General features: G+C 39.9%; 1 long non-coding RNA gene across 1 annotated transcript; it reads right to left on the bottom strand.

Annotated features, from left to right (window-relative positions):
- Window positions 1-878: 878 nt before the first annotated feature.
- Window positions 879-2,363, bottom strand: LOC119893945. The gene is made up of 2 exons (XR_005442852.1): window positions 2,066-2,363; window positions 879-1,284 (listed from the first exon to the last, which is right to left on the bottom strand). It is a non-coding gene; the product is annotated as an uncharacterized LOC119893945 (long non-coding RNA).
- Between the last annotated feature and the right edge of the window lie 14,796 nt (window positions 2,364-17,159).

The raw sequence follows: 17,159 nt of genomic DNA, 5'->3' as shown, positions 1-17,159 counted from the left end.
CACACTTTTCTTTTAACCATTTCAAGGCTAAAATGTAACCAGAGTCATATGACTACACTTCAAGCTTGGGAGCCAAAACACAGTGCCTCTATAGTATAGTAAACACACATACAGCTGGGCAATAAAATGAGTAGTATTTATAAAATATAGAAACAGCGTGTAGAACAGTTCAGTGTTTGTCACTATAAAATATTCTGATAGGAACAGCATGTGTGCTATTTGGAAGAATAATCATAATATGTGAGCTCTATATTCACGTCCTCATTTTGTCTCCCCTCTTAATGGATCTCTTGTTTCTTTTTCCCAATCGTGTCTGACAGATTTATTAGACACACTGTATCGGAAGACTTGGCTTGTCATTCACTATAAAATGATTACTGAATCATTTTGCTGCCTCATAGAGACTGAGTAGGACAGGTAGCTGTTGCACCTTTCAGTGAACATGCAGGGAGACACTTGGAAAAGTGAAACTTGCTGCTTCTATGAACACGTGTAAAATGAAGAGTTAAATGTCTTTCTGGACTTTTTACAGGAAATATATTTTTCCAGCGGCTTAATGTATTTTTTTATGCATGTAACTCTAATGACCCCCCCCCCCCTCACACACACACACACACACACAAAAGCACGACCAAAATAGCTTAGGAGACTGAGATGGACGTGTGGGCATGTGTGTGACGCAGATAAAGAAACGCAACGGCAGTGTGAAAGAAAGAGAGAGCAGGCAGGAGCTTGGGGATGACAGAAGCCTGCAACGGTATCTCACAGCTATCTTTTACAAGAGCAGAATCATGGTGCATTTTTCTCTGTGATAGCAAGGCAGCAACAGTGATCAACACATTTATTGAATCTCACAAAAAACCCTGCCAAATCTCCTATTACAATGCATAGCTTTTATTTGTGACAGAAATAGTGTGTTGTTAATTCAAATGAGAAGCAATACATCCAAAGAGTTGGAATGAACAAGTTCTTTTAATTGTGTTTATAAACAGGACGTTGTCACAATGATGGAAAGACCTACCATACAAACATATGAAGCATTGAAAAAAGTAGCATGGGCAATCATATGCCTTTAGAACAGGGTCTGTTCTACTTGTCTGCAAGTGTGTAATGCATCCTGAAGCTTTCAGCATGTTGCTGGACATTTACAGAACCTCCCATTGTTCTTCAAAAGGTGTTGACATCTAGTAACTGGGTCCTGGATCCTGGTCATGTGATACAGCCGCATATCTCATAATTGTCCTCCAAACAGCCGGAAGGGGGCTCAGTTGGAATCACACCCATCTGGATGGAGAAAAAAGGCAATAAATCTGGCATTACTTTCAGTAGACACATGTTGTGCTTACAGTAATGTCTCTGTCTAAACAATCTGCATTATAATCCAAACTCCCACTGCATTTTAGATGCTGTTTGATGCTCTACAAGCATGTGTCTTCTGATGGGGTTTTATCCTTTTCTACTTTGTCATTAGTGAATCATTTACATGTTTGCATTTTCTGGGTAAGTTTGGTAGGACTTCCAAGAATAACAATCTTTTTTTCACTGTGTGTCTTGGAAACCAGATGTTGCACCAAAGCAAATAAGTTTCTGGTAAAAGCAGAAATAAAATGTAAATTGTTAAGCTATGAGTAGAGGAAAAGTCAGCTAGCAGCTAGGCTAATTTATGCAGTGTAAAATGCCATAAGCTTAAGCTAATAACGGTGACTAGCAATTTGCAGGGGGGGGCTGTAAAGGAAAGGATGCGCTGGATTTTCAACACAAGACACAAGTGTCATTGCGAAACAGCATGTGCACAATAAGCGTTTTAATTTGATGAACTTGTTTTTATAATCGTTTAAAACCAAAATCGAAATCGTGATTAAATTTTCATTAATTGCACAGCCCTATTTTCAACCATGTGGATATACCCCCAAAATGTTATCACATATGATAAATTGTATGTAAATGCTACATTTAGAAACAATAAGAGAGTGTTTTTTATGGGACAAGGCACTGTGTTTTCAGTCTCCAAGTTTCTTCTGTCCTGATGTCAATGGGTCATGATTTTGTTGAGTGTTGGCAGGACCTCCCTTGTGGTGAAGGAGTAGCAAGCCGATGGGCCTGGTGGATGGATTTGCTGTCTGGTTTGACCATGTCCTGGACGGTCTGGATGAGTTGCAGAGGTCAGATGGCACATGCAGGCACACCAAACAGGAGCAAGTTGCAGTAGTCTAGGTGAGGGATGATAAGATCTTGGACCAGAACCTGCACTGCTGGGTGAGAAACAGATGTATCCTTGTGTAATTTACCTGTGCATGAAGAACAAGATGGCGCCGCAGATGGCAGCCTCTGGATTACGTTCTGTAGTGCGTTTGTTTATTGATGCTGTTTTCTGCCGTCCCTCTCTGGTAAATGTTATCAGAGAGCTCTTAAATATTGGACTTTCAACTGCTCATACTATTCCACTGCTCCTTAACGAAACCCGGAACTTTCCCAGAGTTATTAGTTGGAGGAGCAGCAGCTCTGTTTGGGATCCTTTGGAAACGGCGTAGGGGAAAACGAGCAGGCGCGCTGGTTAAACTGAGACAGCAGGGTTTTCGCACTGCACTCCCTTCAATTCACCTGGCAAAGGTCCGCTCTCTAGCCAACAAAATGGACGAACTGCTTCTCCTCAACAGTACTAACTCGGACTTCTGCAGATCTGCCATCTTCTGGTGCACTGAATCCTGGCTCACCGAGCACACCCCAGATTTTATCTCATCCGCGTGGATCGCGAAAGGGAGCTCACGGGAAAAACAAGGAGAGGCGGACTCTGTTTCTATATAAATGAAGGTTGGTGCACAGATGTCACAGTGTTGGAAAAATCATGCAGCCCTTGTCGTGTGTGTCTGCATGTGTGATATGGGTGGGGTGTTCAAGCTGGTTTCCGGTGGCGCTCCACACCTGAGGCTCGTCTCCATAATCAACCGCAGCAATAAAAGACCCGGCTCAACTCCCAGTCAGCGCCAGATCGTCCGTTTACCCACCTGTGGTAACTAGCACTAAGGCCAACTCTAGCTTTTGAAGAAAGAGTTTGTTAATCTAGTCTGTGACCTCACTGATTGCTTTTGTTTTCTGCCTTCCCTCCCAGATCTCTGCCCAGGGAACTTGGAGCTTGGTTTCCCCCATCCTGCCCGATCTCTGCCTCTAAATCACACCACCCACCTTTGCTATTCCTGAACCTGTTAATAAACTGTAATTGTGGAAACTAACCTTCCTTGAGTCCACTTTTGGATCCTTGCAACTGCACGTAACAGCCCTCACTTACAGACATTATTTATAAACTGTAAATGTGGCACAATGACCCACGCATCAAACAGGATCATTTCTGTGATGTACTATAAGTTAAGAGTGTTTAATATGTTTCCTTATGTCTCATGCATTCATGTGAAGGAAGTGTTATTTTAGTGAGGAATTACAGTCCTGTGTTAGTCATTGCCAGTGTCCCGGTTAGGCAACAGTATCAGTTAATGGCCAGTAGGTGTCAGTGTCGCTACACGAGTGGACAATCAACCTAAAGTGATATTTTTGCATATTGCAGGTAAGCTGGTTAATGTTAACTAACTGTACCGGGGTAGGGCAATGTTTAGACATGTTCTTTCAGTGTTTATTAGCGATTGTAGTAACTTTGTAATCTGCTCGGTTAGCAGCTAAGTAAATGTTGATGCCGTCATTACCGTAACATTAGTGATAGGAGGAGTACCGGGGGGTAGTAGCCTTGATAGTGAGCCCCCGTAGATAGTACAAATGTTAGCATGTTGCTATCACTGTTTGTGTAACATTGTAATAGTCACCTATGCTGTCTTCAGGTACAGCTTTTAATGTGTTGGTAAACCTTCTTTAGGTGTATTGGCTGTGCCTTCACGTGAAAAAAAGCAACTGTATATCAGAAGCCTGTGGTGTATCACGGATTGTTATAAGAACCTTTATGTATTTTTTTCCCCCACTCATTATTGTTTTACCACAGGGTGGGTTTTAAAAGGAGAGTGGAAGTGACGTTTGGGGGGGAACTCTAGAGTGCAACAGGTGAAGCAGTCAGCGTTTAGTGGGCTCTGTGTAAGGTTTGCCAGACGTACTCAACAAAGGAACTTTTGTTGCTGGATCATATGCTTGGACTTTTCTGGACTACTACATCATCCCATCAGCTAAACAGGCTGGGTCGAGGTTGCGTAAGTTAACTGTGGAATATTGTTGACTGCGGCGGCTTGCTACGCTACACCTGGTATCTTTTTTGTTTTTTCCTTCTTCTTACCGGAGGACAACTGGTTCCATCCGGACAATTTAAGTTATTGGAATGAACATGTGAACTGCTGGGGCATTGGGGGTTTTTGGAGGGTGAATTGAATGTATGTTGGAAATGGTGATAATGTCTGTAATGTTGGTTTGATGTGTTGAAGCGCGGCCGAGCCTCCAGTGACTAATATCTGTGAGGGTTGCCCGCCGTGGTATAACCTGGTATATCTTTAAATACAAGCTGTGAAACCCATCCTATGGACTTTTTTCGTTAATATAATTTTTTAAGTGTGTACAGGTGCAAGTTAGTTGCTTATCTGATTTAGGTAGGGCTTGTTCAACGAAGGTAAGCAGGCTGCCGATTGTAATCTCCTAGGCAGGTATCAGATCCGCCCCTAACCTTATCTTTTGCGTATGTACGTTCCCCTTGCTGTTTTCGTGTAAGGCGAATTGTTACAACATTACATGTCAATATTAAAATAGGTTTTGGACTTTATAGAAATGAACAACACAAATTACTATCAGAAGAGTTTAAGAAGAGGTGTAATGTTATATTTTGTGTTTTTTGAATATTGTCATTTGTCATTGTTTATTTAATGAAGTCAGATAATGAGATTCTCTGTGTATAAGACGTAAACAGAAAATGCTGAGATTGTCAACCTAAAGTGATATTTTTGCATATTACAGAAAAAAATCTTCATTAAATGTGTAGCACCAGACTGAGCCTTTGAGACATCATTCTGCGCCCCGCTACATAAACATTTTTATTCACCGTGGAAGTTTTCCGCGTTTGTCCTGGTTGCTGTTTACATTCCACCTCAGGCCTGTGTTAGTGAGGTGTTACTACACCTGGCCGACCAGATAACTAACGTGGAGAAAAAACATCCAGACTCCCTGCTCATTGTTCTTGGGGACTTCAATAGAGCAAACCTCAGCCACGATCTCCCAAAGTACAGACAGCATATTAAGTGTCCCACCAGGGACACTAACACACTGGACCACTGCTACACTACATTAAAGGACACACTGCCACCCCCCTTCTCTGACCTCTCACCTGCACTCGAGATCTGTGAAGAGGACGTGAGACACCTCTTCCAAAGACAGAAGATCAGGAAGGCTCCTGGTGCAGACGGTGTGTCTCCATCCTGCCTGCAAATCTGTGCAGACCAGCAGGCCCCCATCTTCACACAGATCTTCAACAGATAACTGGAGCTATGTGAAGTTCCCTTCTGCTTCAAACTCTCCACAATCATCCCGGTCCCCAAAAAACCCTCCATCTCTGGACTAAATGACTACAGGCCTGTCGCCCTGACATCTGTAGTCATGAAGTCCTTTGAAAGACTGGTGTTGGCCCATCTGAAGGACATTACAGGCCCCTTGCTGGACCCCCTGCAGTTTGCCTACAGGGCTAACAGGTCAGTGGATGATGCTGTCAACTTGGGTCTGCATCACATCCTGCAACACCTCGACTCTCCAGGGACATATGCTAGGATCCTGTTCGTGGACTTCAGCTCGGCGTTCAACACCATCATCCCGGACATCCTCAGCACAAAACTGTGGAGATGATTGTCGACTTCAGGAGGAGGCCCCCCACTCTGCCCCCCATCAACAAACTCAACAGCCCTGTGCCTGCTGTGGAATCCTTCAGGTTTCTGGTATCCACTATTTCCCAGGACCTGAAGTGGGAGCCCAACGCTCATTAAGAAGGCCCAGCAGAGGATTACTTCCTACGCCAGTCTGTCCTCTGCACCTCCATCACTGTCTGGTTTGGATCTGCCACCACAAAGGACAGGAGCAGACTACAACGGACAGTCAGGACGCAAGAAGAGATCATCAGTGCCGACCTGCCCTCCATTTTGGACTTATACACGAACGGGCAGGAAACATCACTGCAGATCCATCTCACCCCAGACACAACCTGTTCCAGCTTCTCCCCTCTGGGAGGCACTACAGAGCACTGTACGCCAAAACCAACAGACTCAGGAACAGTTTGTTTCCACAAGCCATCACTCTGATGAACAGCTGATTTCTGACTCATGGTGTCATTAAGTCAATTCCTGTGCAATAACCCAGTAACTCTGTCTCTAATCAGCCACCTGTTTACTGGCTAACACTTATTATTTATTCACCATTCTCTATTTCAGTGCTGTTTATACTGTTATATTGTATTATTGCATATAATGTATACCAAGCCACCTACAGTACCTCTAGTCATTACTCCTGCACATAATACTTCTACTTATTTATTCCAGCATCCTTTGCTCTATGCTTCATTGCACTGTGTACATGTGTACATGTGTATGTACTTGTATATCACATCCAACTCCGACATGTACATACTCCTGCATCCTTTGCACTCTGCTCACTGCATTATTTGTGATTATGTCTATATTGTTTTTGTTCATAGTGTGTATATTTGTGTTGTCTACACTTAAGTCTGTGTCTGATTTTATCTTATTTTTATTATTGTGATCTTGTATCTTTGTATGAGCAAGCACATCATGAGCAATGTACAATCCAGAATCAAATCCTGGCAATAAAAGCTGTTTCTGATGTGTGTCTATTATGCTGAGCAGGCTGTGCAAACTCATGCTGTGGATTGGCTGTGTGACTGCCTGGGTTCCTGTGATGGTGATGCTGATTGGTGCGGCATGCTACTGCTGGCCAATCGAGGAGCTCCAGCAAAGTCTGCTTCCAGCCTAAATAGCCTGCTTTAGTTCGGACCATGGTGCGGACGCCCCTTAAGTCTAAAGCAATCAAACTTATTTTCACAGCTAGTGGAGTCGCCCCCTGCTGGCTATTAGAAAGAATGCAGATTTAAGGCACTTCAGCATTGGCTTCACTTTTCAGACCTGGAAGTTCATTCATTCTTGGTTCCCTATCAGAGGAAACCCAAGACATTAGTAGAACATTCAAACTCCACACAGTAAGGCCCCACAAGGGCCCAGCAAATTCAAACCTAAGACCAACAGCACTAACCACTGAGCCATTGTATAGAACTTGTATAGAACTGTCAGGAAATATGGTGACAGATGCCAAGGTTAGTTGGTGAAATAAGTGAGCTGTTGAACCAGAAAATACCTTATATTATTCAATGCTTTTATCCTTCTTTAAGTGGGAGGTAAGACTCACAGAAATGCTGTGTGTTTAGTTGCAATTTGATTCTCTCTTTACCTTTTCTATGATTGCTTTAGGTGTATTATTGTGATTGTTTCATCAAGGGTCTGAATTACTATAGTACAGATACACGTGAGACAGAGGTGTGCTACGTTGTCACTAAGTGATGTAATTTAGCTTAGCCTAATAAATGTGAGAACTTCAGAATGACAGTTGGGATGGGACATTTTTCAAAAAGCTGTGTTATGGATTCAGCTTCTGAGTTACAAAAAGAGTAAAGAGACATTTGATTTACATTTATCAGCCACATGTATGAAAATGATAATGAATATATGAAGCTCTTAGCTCTGGTTCCATTAAAGTTACAAGAAATTCCCCAAGCACAGCAACAACAATCAGGTGCTGGTAGATAGCAGGATGAGTCTATGAAAAGTGAACTTCTGTGATATTTATTATTAAATCTACTCCAAGTTAAAGTTTTAATATATTAATTTAATTAGAAATTGCAGAAAGACCTTATCAATAATCAACCTAACACATAATTGCTCATGACAAATACTGTTTCATGCTCAACCCAAAACTTGCATTTTTAGTTTGTATTGATCATTCCCAACAATACTTTGATGAGAAATATCGACAACTTGGGCCTGGTAAGTAGTTTGAAAATGAGGGGAATGGGGATTTACTAGCAAGGTAAAGGTGTTTAACAATTTTGTTGTAATATTTGACTAAAATCTAACAAAGCAAAACATATCCTCTGTCTATAATTTTAACTTTTAAATTTGTCCAAATATCCTGAAGAGATTTTTGGATAGTCAGAGATATCTGAAGTCAACAACTGAGAATACTTTTTTTCCAAAGATAACACCCCCAGATGGAGTCTGTAAAATGAGTAAGCATAGATTGAACTTCTGCTGAGCTTCATTTACCCTCTACTGGGGTTTAAAATATTTAAGGGATGTTTAAGAAAGTGTCATTTATTAGTTTGACAAATTTATTACTCTCATTTTTTGTTCTTTTTATATTGTAATTTTGTTTTACCATTCCCAGATATGATTGTTGTATTTTACAAGAACCTGTGAAGTACCTTGTAACTCTGGTTTTATAAAAAAATACCTACTTTACCTACTTACTTACTGACATAATTTAGTGATGATCTCAAATTTCATTAGTGAACAAGTAAGATTTATGTTGAATAGACAAATGGAGAAATGAGGTAACTGTATATTTTTTACAAATATTTCATCCCTGCGTAAAATGACAAAAGATGCTACAAAATAGTACACATTACTGAGCTACAGCATTCTTACAGGATTTTTTTGTCATACCTGCCAATAAGTAAGACACTGCTTTTTTACCAGGAAAATGGTCCTAAATACTGTGAATAGATGCGAAAATCAATAATTGTATGCGTGTTACCTTGTACCCTGTGTGCATACTGAACAACAGCATGAGGTTTCATGAGAAGACTGATTCTCTTAACCCATGTGGAAAACAAACACCCAGAGAATCATTATCGTCCTTCTCACAGCCACTGGGAAGGTGGCAGTGAGTGTGTGCATGCATATGGTTGTGTCTATCCACAAGAGTGTGCACAGACAACCAACCATTAAAAGTGGGCTATAAAACAATGTCTGGATGCTTGTTTGTCCAGACCTTGTTAAACCAAGACATAATTACCGCTTACAGTCTGTACCTTGTTTGTGGCTGACAATAGAACAAGTAAAGAGTAGCTGGATAAGGGATAATAGCTAAGCAAACAGGCAGGTCACTGACTGGAGAATACTCCATCAATTAATGGGACATCTCTATAGGCAAGAACATGATTTCTCAAAGTTAATAACATTATTGAAGCAAGAAAGTTTAAATGTCATTGTTTGCACAAAGGTAAACAACAATTTTAAGAATGTCTGGAATCAGTCTAAGGTATGTGTATCAAATGACATAAGGAAAGTCCACTTTTACATCATCTTACACTGTTAGATCTTCTCAGTCTCTGATGAATAACTTGCAGGTATATTGGTACAGTGTTGTAATCTACTTAAATTTGTACAACATTCCCCCAGCTCACCACATACCTACAGTCTTTCATTAAAGATATTATATTCTGCTTTTTGGCTTTTCCCCTCTCCTTTATTGAGTTATATATCTTTTTTGTGCATGTAACAGGTTTGCAAAGTGAAAAAGCCCAAAGTCCAGCCCAAAGGGAGTTCCCATCTCCCACAGAAAGCTCTGCTCTGAACTGCTTGAAAACAGCTTGTTTGTAGTCCAGCCCCAAGTTGAGTTGAGAAATCAACAGTGTAGATTTCGAATATTGACAGTTTTACGACAACAAAAATGTGCTTGAATATTTTCCGAGCGTGTGAGGCCGGCCAGCCGCCCGCTCACAGAGCCCTCTGCTCCCGCCACAGACCGCTGCAGCAACGACTGCAGAGGAAAACACAGCTGGAAGGTTTTCATACCTCTTATCTGTCTTTACATTCTGAGGAATGTTGAAACGTTTTAACTTAGAAAAGAGAAAGCTGTGTGGATCGCTGGTGTGTGTGTTGCTTTGAACAATAGTCACGGCAGTTTTGTGTGGCATTGCTATGACGAGAAGCTGCGTACTATCTCTGGGTACTGTCTGCAATGGAAAACGGAGCAGGGCCGAGTAGAGTCCAGTCTATCGATTTGCGCTATGGTAGCATTTTTCGTCAGAACACCGGCAACAGTTCAACGTTTAGTCCTAAAAGACGATGCAACTCCGACTCTGTTTGGGCCTGGAAATTCCCAATCACAACCTGTAAGTATGTTTTATTGGTTGTGAATTATATTTAAAATAAACACGGCAATGTAACTTCACAGACTGTTCAAGTGCGGAGTTGTTGTAAACGCTGGCTAACACAGCTAAAGTTATAGCTATAATGCTAGTGTTACACCTGATGTGAGAGCTACTGAGCAAACGTTCAAATTGTTTGGCCAATTTTTATATAAAATCGAGTTGAAATATGGTTATTTTTGTAGTGGTTTATGGCAAGATGTGGAATAATGATGTTGTGGACTTGAGAGTAACTTACACCATCTGCTAGGTTACGGTCTCAGTCTGAAGCGGCTTTGATTTGGATCACACTACCTTGTTTCTTACGACCCGCCCTTCTCTGCTTCTGATTGGCTAGTAGTCCTTACCTGGGAACTGCGCATGTGCAACTCCCAACAAAGATTTTGTACAAGTAAGATGCATCACTCTGTAGCTCAAGAGTGGAGCGTACAACACACAGGGTGAAAAGAGGAGCTGCAGCAATGTGCAGTATGAGAAAAATATGGTGTTTTTTTTAAAATTAAACCATGTAAACCTGTTCTGGTACAACCCCTAATTATGATTTTGAACCTGAAAATGAGCATAATACCACCTCTTTAAAATATAAATATAACTTGACAGCTAACTAATGGGGGCATTTGATGGCTGTAGATTCAAAATGTTTGCAATGGTTGTATTGCTGTGTGCACTCTGCTACTGTGTAAAATTTTGGTCCACTGACTCTTCTGTAATAGATTACATCAGTGCTAAATGATGAGCATTTATATGAAGATAGATGAATAGATGTTTTGATTAATAAAAAAAAAAAAACAGTGTTAAAGCCTGGTCATACCAGCGATTAAAACTATTTATCTATTTATTTAAATATTTTTATGGAATTGCTGTAATTGGTGCAGTCTTGCAAAATCTAAGAAAATGAATGCTAGTCTTTCACGTAGAGTTCAACTGTGGTTATTAAAAGCACACTTTTTGACAGTGCTGACCTGAGTGAACAGAGAACCTGAGACTCAAAAACAGAGTAAGCTTTCATATCTTATTCAGGGATGAAAACTGGTCAGGGGTAAAAAAAAAGGTGAGCAGGATACGCAAGCAGAGAAACACACCGAGCCAGTGTAAGAGGGGTCTGTTTAAGCTTACATGTTGTATAGATAACTTGCAATTTTGTACTGCAACAAGAAAGATAACAACGCGCAAGGGTGTCACTTTGTGTTGAAAAGCGTCGGGAACATAAGGGATCAGATTAGGGGTGTGACAACGAACTTAGCTCACGAGAGGACATACATGATACATGATATTGGTGTCATGAGAACAATGTGAACAATATTTTAACACTACTGTATACAAATGAAAGCTGAAATAAGAGTTGGGGGGTCTGGGGTTCCTCCCCCAGAAAATTTAGAGCATTAAACACATTGCATTCTGGTGAAATTTTCTGCACCAATTTCTTTCTTTCTTTCCTGCATCAATTTATGGTGTAAATATTTTTTGATTTATGTATAGGGAAACAAAAAATTCAGGTGACAATTCAAAATCTAAAAATATAAGAGAATGGAAAACTTGGCCAAAAAGGAAACTGTCAAGAAGTTGTTAAAGTTACTGACTGGTGCATGCATCTTTTGGGGTCATTTTATAATTAGTAGCTTGATTTTTTTTAGCTCAAGTTAAATAAATAAGTGCAAATAAACCATTCTCAAAGCATTTTCATTTGTTATTTAACATTTCTTGTTGCAAGCTATTCAGAACATCTTTAACAAATGCTTTCAAAATGTCATGTCCCCAGCATCCCCAATGTAAATGACACTGATGTCGACACATTATATCCTGTTGACGTTAAACTACATTACATGTATCCTACTGTGCTGCCATTTGTATGGTTGATGAGCATACTTTCCAACCTCCAGACATCATGGTCTATGTTTAGAGACCCAACCTAGCCAGGGTATCTGGGGATCTTCCCTGAGAAAATTGTTAATTTTAGAGACTTGCCTGCCTTCTAGTGAATTTATGGAGTCATTTTATTGCCAGAATTTGGAGTCATCAGGAGGGAGGCTTTGAAAAATGGGACTCTCAGGAGAACTTTGAGAGTTGGCAGGTAGCTGCAACATTGTAAAAAATGAAGGAGAAAAATACCCAGTTGATCTCGCAGAATAATTTGGTCCAGAAAACAAATAAATGGGAAACCAGAAAAGCCAGCCTAGAAATGGAAGAGAGGGAAAGAGTTCTTAGCTGAACTATTTGGTTCGGATATGTCATATTTTTCTTACTGATTATGTCGGAGGTGCTTTCACACATGACAAGACCATAAAGGCAATTAACATTCTGACACCATGGCAGCTAAATTAAGCAATGAAACTGTCTGAATAATAAGAGCTAGAATAAATACCACTGCATGGTGCACTATATGCATTCATTAGACGATGGCCTGTCTGCTGGACTTTATGTGGTCTAAATGAGTTGTAAAACTCTCATTTACATGGCTCTTTTGATGTCAGTAGAGTTAAACTGTCAGAACTATCTATCAAATCAATGCAAGATCATGTATTGTCCTTACATTTTTGGAGTTGTATATGCAGAGTCTGTTAACACCTCCTGATATTGGACTATTAGACTATTACGTAAAGATACAAACAAAAAATCTAAATCAATAGATTGTTGAATGAGTAGGTTAAAACAATAAGAATACTGTACTGCATGCAAACACAGAAAGAAAGTTCAGAAAGTAGGATAAATAAAACATGAAGAATACATTTTTTTAAAGAAAAAAAGTTAAATTTAAATACTGGACTATTTTGAACTCTTGAGTTTATGTACAATGTTAAACTGATTTATACGGTGGCCCAGAGGTGTCAGGCCAAATACAAAAGCCACAACACAAATACAAAGCCCTGACAATAAATATCCTCACGTTTTAATCTTGCGAGGTCTTGTGACACGAGACACACCCATGATGTAACAAGCTACAAAGGATTTTGCTTTTCTCCACAACATTCTCAATCACATCATCAGAGTGTAGTTTCATTAGAATCTCTTTCTTCTCAAATGCCAAATGCCCTTCTGGCATTTGCCCAAATTCCATATATATATATATATATATAAAACAAAATTCTATAATATCTGCATATTATATATATATATATATATATGCAGATATTATAGATTTTTTTCATATATATTTTGAACAGATGCTATTGGTTTTGGCGTAGTGAGCATAGCGTAGTATTGTAACATCTGTGATCATCATGTGACACACAGATGCCAAAAACATTTTTCCCATTCACAATGGGAATAGGAAAAGGAGCGGTATTCATGTGTGCAAGGAGCTAACAGGAAGTCAGCTCAGTTAGCAGAAGTCTATAGTGCGAATGGTGTCAACTGGCTTGGCTGGAGAAGTGCATGTGCTCTATGTGCCCAAAAACATGGAAACCAGAGAAAGCCCACAGCTGCAGCTTTTTGGTGTGTGTGAACAATAAGACAAACTTTCATATGAATGAATGAGATGCCATCTTTGAACACAACACCCAGTTCTCCATAAGAAATTCATGATTAGAAACATATTTCTGGGTGCATTAGCTGTTAGCTCGCCAGCTGCAGTAGTTCAACTACTAACTCTATAAGTAGTCACTATGTTACAAAGTGTTGTTTTACATTAGTGCCTGGACTCAATTTATATTTTATATATTTTAATTTTGGAGACATGATGATTTGTTAACCTTTGACTCTCTGACAACTGTGTTTGGGGTAGTTCACCAATATGGAGGAAAGCATAGCCTTCATCGATTAATACTTCTCAACTGGATTGATACAAGATAGACCAGACTGTATGACATTGTCACATGTAATTCCAGCTTCTTTATACGACACTTATACACTGAATGAAATATGCAATCATCCAGTTCATCATTTTATTCCCCTTTTCCCAAATTACATATTTGGTATCTCTTCAAACTTTGGGACCTCATTATAATTTAAATGAATAATATGTAGGGTTGAATGTTTTTCCATACAATGTGAATGAAATGACTGGCGTACTGAAGTTCAGTTTGGTAGAGAAGGTTAATTGAGTGCAGAAAACACTCAGCCGACCTGCTCCTGATGAGAAATACAGAGTAGCAAAACAGAAACATCAATTCCTCTTTTGATTTTATTGATTGAATGCAGTCATGAACGGTGGATGAAACTGGCAAGGGGAAGGGTTAAAGTGGTTATTCTGAAGCTGTCCCCTGTTCTTGAGCAGAATGACAAGCAGCATGGAAACCCGCTTTATGCCATTGTATCAGCTCACAGTAAATTCCCCCCATGCCTTCACCATGTACACATATGAGATATGCAGTGTGGGCGTTGACATTTGGAAGCAACAATGAGCTTCTGCTGGCATGGCCGCAGTGACACTGAGGAATACGTCTCTGTCTCTGTGGGGGGTGAAAGCACTGGGGAGCTGAAACACTGCTGATTATACAGAATGTTGGTTCAAAGAGTGTGAAGTAAGACATCAGAAGACAGAGCAGGGAAATCAATGTCTTATAACTTGTTAATATTCTCCATGGCAACCAAATGAAGGTGGAGTGGGCAGAGCAGGCAGAGAGTGGGGGATGGGAGTGAAGGGTGGTTGCCTATTTTTGTAGAGTGGACTAAAAAGGTATTGGTCAATGTCTCGGGACCACATCACAAGTTGGCAACCAGGTGAGTGACGGAAAAAAAACTGACGTGAGGCTGTTTTGTCTTCCATAATGATACTGTACTATACTGTTGAGCAGTTGTTGTGCTCAACGCTCATTCCAACAGCCGTCCCATTTGGGGGACTTGTGTGGTCTGAACCCAGCATTAGGCACAATAAACTACTGCAGTCATGCGATATACAGGTGCTGGTCATATAATTAGAATATCATCAAAAAGTTGATTTATTTCAGTAATTCCATTCAAAAAGTGAAACTTATATATTATATTCATTCATTCCACACAGACTGATATATTTCAAATGTTTATTTAATTGTGATGATTAAAACTGACAACTAATGAAAATCCCAAATTCAGTATCTCCGAAAATTTGAATATTACTTAAGACCAATACAAAAAAAGGATTTTTAGAAATGTTGGCCAACTGAAAAGTATGAACATGAAAAGTATGAGCATGTACAGCACTCAATACTTAGCTGGGGCCCCTTTTGCCTGAATTACTGCAGCAATGCGTAGTGGCAGGGAGTCGATCAGTCTGTGGCACTTCCCGGCCACCGTACAGGTGTTATGAGTAGTTGTAGTTGTCAGTTATAATCATCAAAATTAAAAGGAATGAACACTTGAAATATATCAGTCTGTGTGGAATGAATGTATACATTATACAAGTTTCACTTTTTGAATGGAATTACTGAAATAAATCAACTTTTTGATGATATTCTAATTATATGACCAGCACCTGTAGTGTTGGCTTAAATCTTAAAGCATCAAAACCATCATCCACTGAGACGTTAATGATAGTGTTGGGGTTCGGTGCACTTCCCTTTAACCTCCTCTATGCTATGTGCGCAATCCAAAATCATCTGAATGACAGATATGAAGTCTGTCCCGTATGATGCTATTCTGGTTTCAGCTGCTGGCAAGGATTTGACGAGAGAAGCTGAGAAGGAGTCTCTATTAGTCAGACATGGTGGGTGGCAGTGACTAACTTACAGAAGGTGTGGGTGATTGACACAGGTTTTTTTCTGGTTTATAGCCGGCACCAGCTTTGCTATGATGCCTGATATGTGCAGTTGATGAGATTATGTCAGAGAATAATTAAAAAAATAAACAATATACATGGTTATATATACTTTAATATAATACATAATTAAATAAGATGCACTTAATCAAGAAGAATTTTGTGTTCCACTTTTCTGATCAGACATCGAATATGTATAATAAATAAGGTGGCGACGATAAGCATGGACAGGGTTTGGGATTTATCGTCATATTTCTGTGTGTGTCTGGTTGTATCAGGTTAAGAGAATGACAGGCAGCAGGGACCAGAGCACACTGGCTATGAAGATAAAGAGTATAAAAATCCCAGACAATATATGTTTGCAGGAGTCTTTCAACTACAGCGCTGCAAAATTGTTATTTTTCCCCAGTGACGTTTCTTGTCATTTCTACTTGAAATACCAGCATTTCCTTCAGGTTTTTCTTTCATTCTCTTTTTAAAATGTTTTTTCTCTTATTGTCTGGGAGACATTTACTTTCAGGCATACCTTTGTTCACTCAGCATGATGGACACTGACATCCATTTGTTTAGTTCGGGAGGTAAAAAAGCACTCTCACTAAAGAGGGACCTCTTAATAAGCCCACTGGAAAGGAAAGTCAAAGCCAGCCTTCAGAGGGAAAATAAAAAGCATTCACCAAAGCTGACTTGGTACGAATCATGAAAGTGCCTACATGTTTTCCATACATTACATTTTTCAAAGCATTGAGCTACTGCCCCTCAAAGTGTCCCTTGCACACCCCTGTGTCCCTTTGGTTATGTTACGTTAAGGCACTATAGTTTAAATTCTGTTTATGATTGAATAACTAGAAGGAATTTATAAATTAGTAAATGTTTCAATGATTATGAAAGCTGCTGAAGCTGATGTTCTGTTCTTAATAACGATTTGTGTCCTTACAGCTGCACACACTGGCTTTCTCTCTCATTTCAGTACTTTACATATGCGTTGACCACCTTGTGGTCAATCATAGTAGATCAGACACTGCTTTCTTGTTGACAGCTGCCGTGCACTCAAGACATGGGAGGGGAACCAAAAGTGATCTTTCCACTTGTTCTTTCTTTGTTGGTTACTTTTTTGGCCTAAGAAGGGCAATTGTATTCAGTCGACCTATGCAAAACTTTAGACTTGCACATTACTGTTATTATGTATTGTTGGTACTACAGCATGTATTGTCTTCCAGAGCCATTCAGTTGTCAAATGTAAACCTACTTTAGGCAAAGTGAGCACTGTGCGACAGCTGTAGGTATACTAGATTTAAAAAATGC

This window comes from Micropterus salmoides, unplaced genomic scaffold, assembly GCF_014851395.1.
Source record: "Micropterus salmoides isolate LMB-PRFRI ecotype aquatic unplaced genomic scaffold, ASM1485139v1 Ms_hic_scaffold_8, whole genome shotgun sequence".
Classification (NCBI taxonomy): domain Eukaryota; kingdom Metazoa; phylum Chordata; class Actinopteri; order Centrarchiformes; family Centrarchidae; genus Micropterus; species Micropterus salmoides.
The sequence above is the reverse complement of the archived record's forward strand: the minus strand, read 5'-3'. Positions and strand labels throughout refer to the sequence as shown.